Raw genomic sequence first — 15,403 nt, forward strand, 5'->3', positions numbered from 1 at the left:
ATAAATGGCATCAATCAATTAGCTCTGTAGAGCTAAGTCTTGAAGGATTGTGTGTGTGTGTGTGTGTGTGTGTGTGTGTGTGTGTGTGTGTCGGGGTGGAAGGAGTGTGTGAGTTAGACTGGTAAAACTTAACTCTCCATACTCTTCCCAAAGGATTAAAGCAATTTGGCCTCTCACCAGGTTCCCTCCCTTCCACCTCCATTGGGGATTTAATTGATGTGCATATTATTTGGCCTACCCATTCCAATACTGCTGGACCTGGGAGAATGGGGAATTACCACCACACACCATTGGAAGAGTTAAATCTGACAGGTCCTGTGGTTTAGTAGCAGTGAATCAAAGACTCCCTGACTGGAGCTAAAAACTCTCTTTTCTATGGAAGTCCCTGCTGAGCCTTTACATATTAAAATGAATCATTGTCACCCCCATCAATTTTGCTTTTCATTTGCTTGATGTATTTCATCTGCATTTGGAAGTATTAAGAATCACTGATCTATTGTATTTATTGTCATCACATATTTATACTTGCAAACCATTAAAATATGCCCTTTAAAGACATTAAAGGGCAATTAGCATCTTGCTTTGCTAAGATGTTGGGTGCAACGACACCATTTAAAGTTTAATAAGGCAAAAGCTTTGCTTTTAAAAAAGAATTTGAAATCAGTGCATACCATACCCACATATGGAAATAGCACACTCAATTAATATGTATAATTAATACATGCTAATAAAAATTTAAAAATTAAAATCAAATTATAACTTTCATTTGTCAAAAAAGAGGGAGAAAGAGAGAAGGAAAGAGAGAGAAAGAAAGAAAGAAAGAAAGAAAGAAAAAGGAAGGAAGGAAGAAGGAAGACAGGAGGAATGACAGAAGGAAGGAAAGTAGGAAGGAAGATGGAAATGAAGGAGCATGGGAAGGAAAGAAGGTCTGTAGATACGGGTAACCAGCTTGTGTTGTCTTGGTTTGCTCTGGACTTCCCTGTTTTTCAAACTTCATGGGACCTATTTAGATCCTGATTAGTCACCCTCTCCTACTTTCCTGATTGAGAGCCCTTATCAGTATTTCTCTAAGCCAGAGAATTGATTTTGAGTCCAGCATTATACTGTAAAGGATAATAAAGCTCCACTATAGCAAAGAAACAAAAGTCAATAGGCAGTAAAAGTTCATGTGTTTTAGAGAACTGCCTTGTGCACAGTTCTTTGAAATACCACATTTAGGAAGCAGTCTAAGCATTAGACATTTGTGCCTAACTTTTTTCCAGTCCAAGAAAGACAGGGTCAGGTTCAGAAGCATTTGAAGTTGTTTAGAAAACTGTGAAGAATTCCACCAGGCTAAAACATCATACCTTTTAAGATTGACTACAAAAGAACCAATGATGGTAGTAGCTGCATCAAAGGTACAGTGAAGCCTTTGATAGAATGAATCACTACCACAGAGCAGTTTTATATGAGAACCAGCTTTCTGTCCTCACACATTGGATTGATTTGTGCATTGAAAAATACCCCTGTCATTCTGTTGCTGTCGTTGAGGAATAAATGCAGAGGGTGGAAAGTCTAAGTAATGCTTACCAGGGATTGAGGGTATTGGTCTTGGATGTGAGCACACTATATTTTCATTTTGCATGTTAATTTACTGAACATTGCTAAAAGATCTATCTCCTTGACTTTTTTCCTTTTTCAATCCCTTTTTGTGATTGTGTTCTACCTTTTATAAGGTCATCTGTCAGAGGTGGCCAATGGGGTGATGTAGAGGAGGCTAGGGAAATGTTTGCTATCCTCAAGAAACAGAGGGTATGGAGAACATTTCACTCAGGACCACATGGAGGAGAAATTGTCACAATGAGCAGAAAGTGTAAGGGGACACGAGAGGGGAAAGTATAGGTCAGGGTCTTTATTGAGCTTTCCTTGGGAAAGGCAAGGTTTGGTGAACCTCTTAGAAATGGCTAGTCTGAACAATTCTAGTAGGCTTTGGGCTAGTCTTCTTGTCTGGTTTCTGGCTCTGGCATGGTTAAGGTAGAAGAATATTGCCACCCAGGGTATAGGAGCCACAAAATGGAGGTGTGGCTTTCAATTGCATTATCAAAGGCATGTCCTCTGAAATGCTTTGCCATCAACTAAGAATTGCTACTCTTCCTCCAAGAAGAAAAGTTTCTAAGATGTCTGAACATTATAACATAGGCAATAAAACCCATAAATTATGGATTGACATTTACCTTATTCCTGGAGAGTGGGAGGAGGGGGCAATAAGGCATAACAGAAAGAACAACAGTTTGGAAGCCTGGCTTTGTCTAGTACTAACTATAAGATATAGGTAAGTGCCTTGGCTCCTTTAGGAAGTAGTTAATCATCTACAAAACTGGATGAATGGTAGCATGTGCCTGTAATGCCAGATTATAGAAGGCAGAGGCAGGAGGGATTAAGAGTTTGAGGATGGGCTAGACTGTATAGCAAAACTCTGTCTCAAGAAAACAAAAAGACTGATAATTCTTCTGATTGCTGAGGTTAAGAGAGTGGTGCGTATGAAAGTTCTTAGAAGGTACAGGAATTATACTGAAAAGGAAAAACAAGCCACCTACTTGGTGATGTGTGGGTTATCTTTGAACATTCTCACATCAAAGGTGGTCTTAAAATGCTGCTGAGTTGGTGAACTTGAGAGTAAATAAGGAATGAGCAAGTTATAGGATCTAGCCAGGCTCCAGCTTCACCTGCTTTTGGACTTTGGTTTACATAGCGTTGAAGTGTGAGAGTTGTGTCAAAATATTTCTATTTCCTGGGGCTGGGAAGGTGGTAGAGCGCTTGCCTTGCATGCATGAGGCCCTAGGTTAGATTCTTCAGCACCACATAAGCAAAAAGAAAAAAGCTGGAAGTGGCGCTGTGGCTCAAGTAGTAGAGAGCTAGCCTTGAGCTGAAGAGCTGAGGGACAGCGCCCAGGCCCAGAGTTCAGGCCCCACGACCAGACCCAAAAAAATAAAAAATTCTATTTCCTTTATGCTTTTAAAATCCCATGAACCTGTGAAGTCAGAAGTATATGAATCCGAAGAATGTCTATATTTTGAGCAACCATTGGGCCACTTATCTGCTTATATTCTATATTCTATAGAAACTATCATCCAACACTTCTGAGTTATGCCCCAAGAAAAGTGATTCCTTACATTCTTACATATCTCAAAAAGTCCTGGGGCATCCTTTCTCCTTCATGAAGCTATAGCTGTTTAGATTAAGTATGAAAATTGATTATTATTAGTGGGCCTGATAGATTCTCTTGATGCACATTTGGGGTTAGAATGTAAGAGGTGGTATATATAGTTATGCTGGGCCTGGAGGCTAATGATTTAGGTATTTGGAAGTTGAGGGTACCATATTGTAGAAACCATGATGGGTCATGTGAAGGTGAAGTAAAGGAAGCAATCTAGGAGTGAGTTTGATAGAAGAAAGGAGGGAGGAAGGGAAGGAAACAAAGGGATACATAAATATGAGAGAAACAGGAAATAGCATAGTGATAGAGAAATCACTGTTTTAAAGTCAGTTCAGTTCTAATCATTCACAGAACTAGCTGTTTTTTCTGTAGCTGGACTCTGTATTCTCTTTTACCTAAGCAAATTGGAGGTGTTTTTTTTTTTTCTCTTTCTATTCCTTAATTCCAATTTCACCTTAAGATATATGATAGCCTGAACTTGAAATTGGTAGGGATGTTGTCGTGTTCCTTTTATAGAACACCACACAAAGTAGGTGTTCAATGACTTTATATTGAAAAGACAAGAAAATTCATTTGCATATGAAGGGTGTCATTGATGGCATTGATCCATTAATACAAAAACAGTTAATTATAATGTGTTTGTTTCAAGAAGCATTTCCCTGGATCCCTTTAATGGGTCACAATAATTTTGAGGGCTTCCCACAGTGTCTCCAGGACCTTCACAGGATTTAACCTTAGACTTCATCTAAAAATGTTGGTTGAACTGAATGGCCTATGATTGCTTTATATACTGTGGACATATACAAAGCCATGTAATTTGTGGTTGCTCTATATAAGCTATTTACAATGCAGTTGGGAAAATGTATGATACAAAACAAACAAAACTAAGCTAAATAACATAGCCAAGGAACAGAGAGAGTCTGCATGGTCTCTCCTGTATTTTGTGAAGGTTCTTGGAAGAACTGGAAGTCCAGTTGGAGAGCTGGGTGGGATTTAGCAAGGCAGAGAGAGAGAGTTATGGGGAGAAAGGGGAAGAAAGGCTAAACAAAAGCTTAGGATAGGAATGAAAATTTTAAGGCACACATAGATTACAATTTAATGAGTCTGTCAAGCCCTTGGACACAGAATGCGCAAGTGTGGACACAATGGTGCTTTAAGACTGAGAAGGCTGATGCTGTTAGGGTGTTATAAGGATTATAGAAGATGTTGTTCAAAGAGTTCTTAACTTAGTCTTGATAACCTAGTAAACATTTGGTCAGTGTTATCCTGTTGTCAGAATGGAAATCTGGTAGTAAAACCCCAAATGAAATAACCGTTCTGTTCTCCATTGGCCATATCAAATAGGTCATATCTAGGTTGAAGCCAGTCAATGTCTGTCTGAGTTGCTATTGGATTTGGGAACCTTGGTACTGACTGGCTTATTATGGTAGGAAGAATGCTGATATGTAGAGAACTAGTGGAAGGCCTGAGTTTGAGGGACAGGAGCTTGGATTAGACACCAACTGCTTGGGTGCCGCTGCATTTCCCAGAGCAGAGAGATGAGATGAACATGAAAGGAGGGATGGCCGAGCAATGACAAGTTGAGGGAAAGCAGGGAGAGAATGTAGAATAATTCAGGGGCCAGCTGACAAAAGCTAAGGTAGGACCTATACTGCAAGGGGGAGATGTGGGAAATCAGAGGGAGTCTTTAACGGGAGGTGTCTACTTCTTACCTCCTCTTTTTCCACTGCTCCTGCAGACTGCCACTACTTCTGTTTTGGGTTAGACAGCTTCCCCCTGACTTCTCTCATAGGATCACTCTCTAGGCTTGCACAGTCCCGGCCCAGCAACTCCCATTTCACCCCCCAGAACAACCAGCTCTCCTCACTGGAACCACATATGAGACTTGCAGTGTCGAAATCTGCTGCCTCTGACTTCACCGCCTGCTCTATATATCTACTTGTTCTTAGCACTCCACAGAGTTGTCTTCCTTACTATTCCTTACGCACTTCAGGCCTGCCTTGTGCCTGTTCGTTCTTCCTCTAAATATCTGCCTAGGTAATCCACCCCCTTTCCATCCTGACTTAATTATTTTTTCAGTACTGGTGATTGAACTCAGAGGCTTGTGCTTGCTAGGCAGGTACTATACACTTGAGCTATCTCTCCTGTCCCTTTTTGCACTGGTTATTTTCGAGGTAGGGTCTCCCTTCATACCTGGGACAGTCTGAGATATGATCATCTTAGTGCTTCTTGGCTCTTTCGGGATGATAGCAACACTACTGTGCAGGGCCATTGTGCTTTTCTCCTGTAGCTGGGGTCACAAGTGTGTGCCACCATGCCCAAGCCTAGCCCTCTAGTTGAGATGAAGGCTAGCAATTCCCCAATTCCACCTCTTAAATAGCTAGGATTACAGGCGTGGGCTACTGCACCTGGCTCAAATGCCATTTTATTAGTGACATCTTCCTCTACCACAGTTTGAAACAGTAGACTTTCTCTGCTTTGGCACTCTCATTTCCCTTATGCTGCATTCTTTTTTAACATGGCCTTTATAACGACCTCTATTTGTTCATTGTTTAATTTTTCCATTAGAATGTTAGCAATAGGATGGAAGGTATTTTTGGCTGCCTTGCTCATGGATACATCCCTGGAGTTTAAAACCATACTTAGCATACAGTAGAGACTCAATGAATGTGTTAAATAAATATGTAAATAAAAACAAGTCAGAATGGTGTGTGAGGCACAGTGCCCACCTGCCTTTTGGTTTTGTATCAAAATTTTCAATTGTCTCAATGAAGTGCTAAAAGGCATTTCATTAGAGGAAATTAGAGAATTTTTTCCCCCTGCTCTTCTCTTCATTACACTTGAGACTCTTTGGGGGATGTTTTAAAGGCAAGAATAGGAGCTGGAGTTTGGTCTACCAGGTTGGAGTTATCCTGTGTTTCCTCATGACCTACAACACCATGAGATCTTACATGCAGAGTTTCATTGACACAGAATCTGGGAAATTTCTTTGGGGTCAGGAAGAGTAAAAACTGAGTTTTGGAACCAGGATAGGCAATAGTACCTGAAATCTAATTTTCCTTGGTGAGGCAGAAATGCTAACAATTTTATGATCAGTGTAAGCAGGTATTTATTATTTGTTATTCTGGCTTCTTACTTCAACGGAGGGAATGAGGTAGGTGGGGAAAGCAATCATGCAAACAATATCCTAGCTTAACATATAATTGAGGTGATAGCATGGTTGCAATGCTGTTGTCTATCAGACAATAAGTTGTTTATTAACTGGTAGCATATGCGTAACTGTTGAGAACTGAGATCTAGCTTCCCAGTCACCGTATTTTTGTCTGTGTTGACAAGGTTATTTCCAGTGACTGTACTCAAAAGAGGACTTTTCCAGGTAGGAAGTATGTGTGCGTAGCACCTGGTTTAGTGTTCTTAGTTTTTGAGACAGTAAGGGCTTGAGAACAATGCTCCAGAAACCAACTGTCTCCTTTGCACTCTGGCACGTCTTCATAACTACTTCGGGCAGCCACATCAGGTGGCTGACAAGCAGCAGGCCTTCCCCATAGTGTCTTTTTTTTTATCACTTCAAAAGTGCTACTGGATAGACTTTTGACATAAATCACCCTTGACATACAACAAAGTCCTAGAAACCAAAAGGACCAGAGTCATTGATATTGTGCCAAGGGCCTCTGGCTTCCATCACCTGAACAAGGCAAATGAAGCCGTCTTGGTTGCCCCTGCGGGAGATGCTCAGATCAGTGCTGATGCTGGCTTTCAGAGATGCTCACCTCGCTAGTGGGTTTGCCTGTCATAGCCAATGAACACTTGTTGCCAAGGCTAACCTTGGGCAGAATGAAGAAGTGGGAGTTTGTCTTGACATACGACTGCCCTCTTCCTTTCTCAGTTCGCTCTCTGCCTACAGTTCTCTTACAGAGTTTTTCATGTAGGTCTGGGAAGGTGGCTCAGTGGTAGAACACTTGCCTTGCATGCCTGAGGCCCTGGGTTCGATTCCTCAGCACCACATAAGCAAAAAGAAAAAAGCCAGAAGTGGCGCTGTGGCTCAGGTGGTAGAGCGCTAGCCTTGAGCTGAAGAGCTGAGGCCCAGAGTTCAGGCCCCACGACTGCCAAAAAAAAAAAAAAGTTTCATGTACATTTCACATTGAAAATGGTCCTTTATTAGCAGCAATAATTAGCAGTGTGATATCAACTATATTCAAGGCTCCCTTTTGCCTTATATCACCTTCCTTAGTTCTCTCCTTGTTTTTTCTCTGGTCTGCTCTCATGGTTTTCTTTTCTTTCTTCTTTCTCTCAGACTGTACCTCTTTTTCATTTCTGAGATGTGTTATAGGAGTAGGGAAGAGAGAGGAGGACCGAGACAAAGAGGAGTCAAGGAAGGAGGCTCCTCTGTTCTCTGTAGATTGTACATCTATAATGCTTGTTGTTCCTGGGATTTCTTTGTATTATTGGTGTTTATTTTTCACTTTATAGAGTTGTTGGAAGGATAAAATGTGGAATATTTAATCCACAGCCTGGCATGCAAGAAAGTCTCAAGAAACACTAATTTTTATTAGCATTGAAAAGTTTGCCCTTACAATAAATATCTTCAGATCTAGGACATTCCATTTAGGTAGGGATTTTTTTCCTCTTAAAAAGTTTCTCTTTCTGAAAGTCTTTCTGAATAATAACCTGTACAATGGCATATGTGCCTGTGCATAGAAATACCTACACACATGTACACACACACACACACACACACACACACACACACTCATACATACTTATTTCGACCGCCCCTGCTTTACAGAGGGAACACAATGTAGAAAAAAAAATAATGTTTCACCTGATTTAGTAAAATAGCCTTAAAAAATTGACCTCCACAACTGTCACTCATACATATATTCAGATAAACTAAAGACCAGACTTTCAGCAAACAATATTAGCTTTAGGACTTTCAATTCTGCTGTGTCCCATTCTCTTTGGACAACTCCTTAAAAATACAATTTAAAAATAATTCCTGGAAGTTGTGCTGTGGCTCAAGTGGTAGAGCACTCACCTTGAGCTGAAGAGTTGAGGGACAGCGCCCAGGCCCAGAATTCAAGCCCCATGACACACACTCTCTGTCTCTATCTCTGTCTCTCTCTTTCTCTCTTTGTCTTTTTCTCTCTGTCTGTCTGTCTGTCTGTCTCTCTCTCTCTCTCACACACACACACAGAATTCCTGCAAGTCAATCTCCCTGATAACCCCAAATAAACTATTAATAAAACCCCTGACTATCACATACTAAAGTAACTCAGCTCATGACTCCAAATGAATAGTCACCTGATGCTAGAGAAATTGTAAGCCAGAAGATGTGTGCGTGCATGTGTGCGTGCGTGCGTGTATGTGTTGTGTGTGTGTGTGTGTGTGTGTGTGTGTGTGTGTGTGTGTGTGTGACTATCAAATTTCTCCAGCAATGCTGGGCTTCCATTCCATCTGACTCTTCACATTCACCAAACACTGTACTGTTCCAGGTTTTCCTTTTTGTCTTCCAAGTCAAGAAATGGCAAACTAGCAGTGCCTTTTCTGTCTTTTCTTCCTCTTCCTTAATCTCCTTTTCTTTTTCTCTCCCTCTCATATTCTCTCTACTCCCTAACAAGAAATGATTTTTCTTACATTCTGCCTCTTACTAATGAGTGTGCTAACAGTAATAATAATGACAATTAGCACTCATTTTATGCCTGCTTTGTGCCAAACATATATCTACAGTGCTTTACAAATTATAACTGACTTAATATTCATGACCACCTTATACAGCACTCTATCCCATAATTACTCTGCAGGAAACATCGCCTGCTCTTTTCTTGCAACATCTAGCCAGTCTCAGGAACATTGATTGCAAAATGCATGTTATAAAATCTGACCTTAATACTTAATAAAATAGAAATGATTAAAAGCTTATGGAACAATTTGTTTTCATAAATCCTGATGTAGAAAAAACATGTAGTGACCACCAGCAGATGATACTAGTATTTTAAATGACAAGCTGAAGCAGAGATACTGTCAGAAATCCACGAAGAGATCTGAGAATGGATAACCTAAAAGCAAATATGCCAATGAAACTGAACTTATTTATTTATTTAGTGGTACTGAGGATTGAACTCAGGATCTCATACATGCACTCTACACTGAGTCCCATCCCTATCCCCTGTTTATTTCTGCGGTGTTTTTCTTTCTCTCTTTCTTTCTTTCTCTCTCTCTCTCTTTCTTTCTTTTCTTTCTTTTTTTATGCTGGGCAGATTTAAAATAGATGGTATAGAGTATACAATCATTTATCCATTTCTCTACAGTTGGACATTTAGATATTTCTAATTTTCTCTTTCATAAATAATGGTGGGATGAAAATCTTGATTCATAAAAATTTACAAAAATGGAAGTACTCATTATTTTTTCTGTGTGTGTGTGTGTGTGTGTGTGTGTGTGTGTGTGTGTGTGTGTGTGTGAATGTTTCAGTCCTGGGACTTGAACTTAGGGTCTGAGTGCTGTTCTTAAGCTTTGTGGCTGACACTTTCTTTCCTATGCTGGTTTTGAATTGTAATCCTCAGATCTCAGCCTCCTGAGTAGCTAAGAGTGCAAGCATGAGTCATCCACCAGTGGTTTTCAGAATATATATATATATATATATTTTTCATTGAGTACTTACTAGGTACTAAACTATTAAGTTCTTTTTGTGTGTGTGTGGATCATGGGACTTGAATTCGGGACCTGGGTACTGCCCCTGAGTTCTTTTGCTCAAAGCTAGTGCTCTACCACTTGAGCTATAGCTCCACTTCCAGTTTTCTGGTGGTTAATTGGATATGAGTCTCATGGACTTTCTGGCCTGGGCTGGATCTCAGCTTCCTGATTAGCTAGGATTATAGGCATAAACTACCAGCAGCTAGCTTCAGTATATCCTTTTAAAGATATGTTGAGATAGATTGATAAAGTATTTCGGTAAAAGCTGGTCACATGTCCACTTTTCTCAACAATGTTTATAGGCTTACTTTAGTCCCTTTAAATTAGCTTAGTCCACCCACATTAATCTTCAAATGAAAAGCTGCCACTGGCTTCTGTACTTCCCCGCTGGAATTTTTCTGAGTCACTGGCTTTCAAATTTTTTTTTTTGTCTATGACTCAAAACAAGAAGTAAATTTTGCAAAATGACTCAACATATATGGGCTTACAACTGAGACAAATGTTTCACAAAACTATCACTTGCCCTTTCTGTACGTGATTTACTCTGGTAATCTATTCCTTTCTAAATTAGTTTTTAAAATAAACTGCTCATGATACATTAAGTTGATGAAATAACTCTTCCAGAGATAATGACTCTCAGTTTAAGAAACATTGATTCTAGGACCTTCTCTGGTTTACAGCTTGGCATCTCAGGATTTCATCTACTCTTTTCCCATTTCAGCCCCAGATCTCATTTTTCTTTAACTGTTTCAAATTCATGACCTGCTTTGGGCTTGCTCACATATATCTGACAATCACCAGCTTCTAAAGCACAATTTCCAGACTGCACCTCTGTTCTTGGGCTCATCCTCTTGGGCCCCTTTCCACTCTGGGGGCCTGCCCTGGGTTCCCATGATAGCTTCATGGCATCCTCTTGACAGGGACAGGAAATTTGATAGGGGATGTTCTCAAATTAACCCCACAACTCAGCAACATCATTTCAAAAGATCTCTTAGACTATTCTCAGCCCAGATATTTACATGTTGACGCCTTCATTTCCTTCAGTCTGTGTTCTGCTTGCCTCTCCCAAGAGCGAGGAAGTCTCTGCTAGCCTGGATTATGATATCTCAAATAGAATCCTCTCCCCCTCACCTTAGCTAACATTTCTTTTTATTTAATTAAAAAATTTTTTTTATTGTAAAGATACTCTACTTAATTTTTTTTACATCAAGTGTCTGCTTATACCTTGCTTAGAATCTTAATACTGTCAAGGAGTTCAGACATGATTCAGTCCTCTAATTTATAGAGAGGAAATGTAAACCCAGAGAGATTAAGTGACAATTTGTAGTGCACTAGATTATTCATAACAAAGGTGAACTAGAAAGCAGATGCCTAGATATTTGTGTGTGACAGGCAGGACAGCCCTCTCAGGTCCCATTATAAGAGTGCTACTTCCAGTCATGAAGACCTTGCTCTCATGATCTTATTATCTGTCAAAGGCCCCACCAAACACCATTTTACTTTGATGATTGAGTCTCAATATATGGATTTGGGGGGGGTGTCACAAACATTCAGTCTATTACACTGAGAATAAGTAAACAGTCCAAAGTCATAGCAGAATTGTGAATAGCAAAATTGGAGTTTGAGATCTCTATCCAATATCTTTCAATACATCTGTCAGCTCTTCCTTTCCCCCAGTTGTGATACTTCTGTTAGGAATCTAAAGATAGTAAGCTAAAATTTTTATTAGGAACACGCCCCACAAAACCAACAAAATTTTAGAAGAATTAGGAACAAGAAAAACTAATCTCAGTAACTATCACAGAAAGTATGTACCAGAACAATTAAAGAATCCCAAAAGACACATGGAGTTACATGTTTGATGATCACAGAACTGAATTCAACTTTCTTGTCATATAGATAAGAAAATGGAGTTCAACATATTTTCATGTTGTCAAGTATGACTGAAATTACTATTTGCAGATAATGAGGTTTAGATCCAAACTAATTTAGCTTAATCGCAAGACAGGTGGGACTGTATAAATATATACAGCGCAATTAAAATCTTAGAACTGAAAGGGACCTCTAGGTCTCTTATAATAATGTATCCATCTGCCTCTGTGATGGCAGGTTTAAACAATATCAGCAGGTTGTCTTTTACTTTACATCCTATAAAGGAGGCAATTCAATCATTTCCTTTGTAAAGCAATAAGCATCATTCACACCTCAGTCTAATGACACTTTTTTACATGTAAATGTGGAGCACTTCAGATGTCTGTTTAGAAACTATTTAAAAGTATTTAAAATTGTTATTTGAAGATTAGAAGCAGCCTTAAAAGTAAGGTAAAGTATTACCAGGTAATTAAAAAAGGTTGTAATAAATGACCTGAGGCGTAATTTTCACAATTTGAAATAACATATGTCCTCGGCTTCAGAAGTAAATAATCAAGTGAGAAAGATGATTGGGAAAATGTTTTCTTCAACTCAAGCAAGAATAGTTACAGGGAGTTTCTACAGTATGGTACAGTTTTGTTAAGCTTGCTTTGGGGGAACCTCCACAGTCAAATTTAATTTGACAAGTGCTGGTGGAACTCTCTTATAGCTTAGTAAGAGCTTTGAGAATGTAGAAATCTTTTGGTATTTGTGGGGAATTACTTCAGGGTCCATCATGGAATCCCAAATCTATAGGTGCTCAAGTCCCTCATATAAGATATTTATATACATTCTATGCACATCTTCCAATATACTTTAAATCATCCCTAGGTTCCTTAGATACCTAATGAAATGCTAATAGTTGTTATATTGTCTAGGGAACAATGACAAGGAAGAAAGGTCTGTATATGTTCAACACAACTTTCTTTTTCTTTTTTTCTCAAAAATTTGCAATCCATGATTGCGAATTGAATTCTGTGATGTGGAACCCTTGAATACAGAACGCTGACAAAGATAACCATCCAGTTCCTGACTCAAGGAGCCTGGACGCTGGTTAGAGAAGGAAGAAAAGGCAGGGAAGAGGAGGGGTACCAGCAGCCATAGCAGCAGGAGCTCCGTACTCATTTTGTTGTGATTCTTACCTTGGCCATTGGTAAGAAGTACAGGTTAAGCCTATCACTTCAGAAGGAACTGTATTTCCCTAGTTGAGGAGAGATTTCCTTCCCACAGAATGATAGGCAATACATGGTAATTTGACCTCTATGAAATGATTGATATTTAACTATTATTAATGATAGAAAATTTTACGTGATTCCCAGTATGTGCTATAAAGCATTCTCATCAAACTTGTTTAGGTGGTGGGTTTGTTATTCTCTACCTGCCCTTACAAATCCCTTTGATCCCTTTATTCCTTCCAGCCCTGAACCACTGGAGACGCCCCTCTCTAAGCTGTTAGTACCCAGGGTTCTATGTGTTTTGGCTTCTGATTAAATTTGCCCAATGAGAAGCCCCAGCAGAAATTTTGGGAGGAAAAGGGAGAGATGATGGCCTTTTCCTTGTATAGCCTACAGAAGCTTGTATAAAAGTTTTAGCCTAACTCTTCCTGATAAATGCAGGCATATATGGGCAAACCATTTCTATTTCCATTAGTGAAAAGAAAAGGCCTGAGAAGATTCCAAGAAGGGAAATTTAAATATTTTCTTGAAGTGACCACAGAGCAGTCTTGGGGTCCCTTTCTGGGCCTCAAGGAAAGATAAAGAAGACAACTAGCATGGAGTTGAACACTATAAAATACGTCCGAGCAAGTTCTGTAACCTCAGTCAAGATGTCACAGAAGTGGCCTTCAAAAGAGGAATCAGGTGTTTTTGGGCTAATAGTCCACTCTTGCTGGAGAGAAAAGCAGGATAAGATTAAGCCTGACTGGAGAAATATTAATTTTGAGTCAACTGATTAAATGCTAGTCTTAGATTGGCTTACCCCAACCTAATAGCATATTAAGATATACAAATTAATGTAATTCTGTTCCTGGCTAGCATTTAGTCCTTTTGAGCATGAAATATTGTGGAGTGGAAAAAAAAAACAGGATGATTTTTCATGCATTTGAGAGGGTTTAAAAGAAACTAACTGTTTGAACTTCTTGAGTAAATGCAGACCTAGAATCTGAGAAAAATAACTTCTCATTAATTTCTGTTTTTATTCTGCTGGTTAAGGTAGTCTTGCAGACATCTCAGCTGCCAAAACCTACATGTTTTAAAAACTTGCTGGAACCTTAGGGTGGATGAGAGTTGAATCAGCTAGTGGTGGTGGTGGTGGTGGTGGTGGTATGTGTGTATGTGTGTGTTCATGGCACAGACTTGTTGTTTTCCCATGGAAAGACCATCTCCTTCCTTATTCCCAGTTAAAGAAATTTGCTTTTCAGGTATTAGGTGTTCCTATTCTTCAAGGAAGTGATCATCATTTTTTCGCCAGTCATTATCAGAACAGAAGTTTGTGACAAGAACAGGCCAAGATGGCAGGAATGCGTGTGGGCTCTTCTGTGGGACCTCCAGAAAAAGCTTTCCTGCTCTTGAGAAAAGATGTATTTGAGAAACAGATCTTTTTCTGTTTCCAGATAATACTGTGGGAGGATGTGATTCGGTAGTAATTCACTGCTCTCCTACTTGGTGAAAGCAAAAATTCTTGATTTGTGGTGTTTTCCTGTTTCCATTCCTATGGTATAAATTCTCTCATGATGGCTGATTTATACTACCAGTAGCTCACCTGGCTTGCCAGACTCTTGAATTGTTCTCAGGAGTCTATGGGAGCCAATTCTATCCATCTCTTAGACCAGTCAAATCCACCTCATATAGAGTAAGCTACTTTATACAGGAAAACAGAAAGAGGGAAGCCTCTGGTCCTTATTGTCATCTGAGAGCAATGGAATTACCCATACCTACAGTCTTCTTATCTCTGGATACCTTATTTTATGAATTAATAAATGTTGTCATTGTTTACAGCAGGTGGAGTTGGAGTTTGTATGTTGTGAATCTGGATTACAGTTGGCTGGTTTAGAGGTATCTCTGGGTTTGCATCCATGCAGAGAGGAAAATTTAGCATGGGACAAAACTAAACACTGGAAAGTGGAAATATTTAGTTGGTGTCAGGAAGAAAGAGGTGTGGTGAGGAGGTAGGATGACCATCTGGGTTAAAACAGGACTTCGGCCGGTTACTGAGTGGAACAGGATGGTGGCTGAGGGCCAGCTGGGCTGTAGTGCCCCTGCCAAGAAGGCTGAAGTTCAGGGCAATGCTCCAGTTTGAGCAGGCGCCAGAGTTCAAGTCAGGAAGCCAGGCAGAAGCCCAGGCCTGGTTAGGGCTGCCTTGCCAGAGATATACAGAGAAAAGGGATCATAAGAGAAAGAGGAGGTACAGAGAGAGAAGCAATGGAATTCCAGTGATCTAGAAGGTTTCCAGTCTTATAAGGAAGAGTCAGAGAATTCACTCAGATGCTGAATAAATGTAGATTTCCAAGTGCCACAAATCAGGCTAGGAAATTGAGAAGGAACCAAAATCTTTTCCAAAGCAACCTTAGCACATTTCCTTGGTGATGTTACCCAACTGCTGCTT

This window comes from Dipodomys spectabilis, unplaced genomic scaffold, assembly GCF_019054845.1.
Source record: "Dipodomys spectabilis isolate Male_0828 unplaced genomic scaffold, ASM1905484v1 ptg000234l, whole genome shotgun sequence".
In the NCBI taxonomy this organism is placed as follows: Eukaryota; Metazoa; Chordata; class Mammalia; order Rodentia; family Heteromyidae; genus Dipodomys; species Dipodomys spectabilis.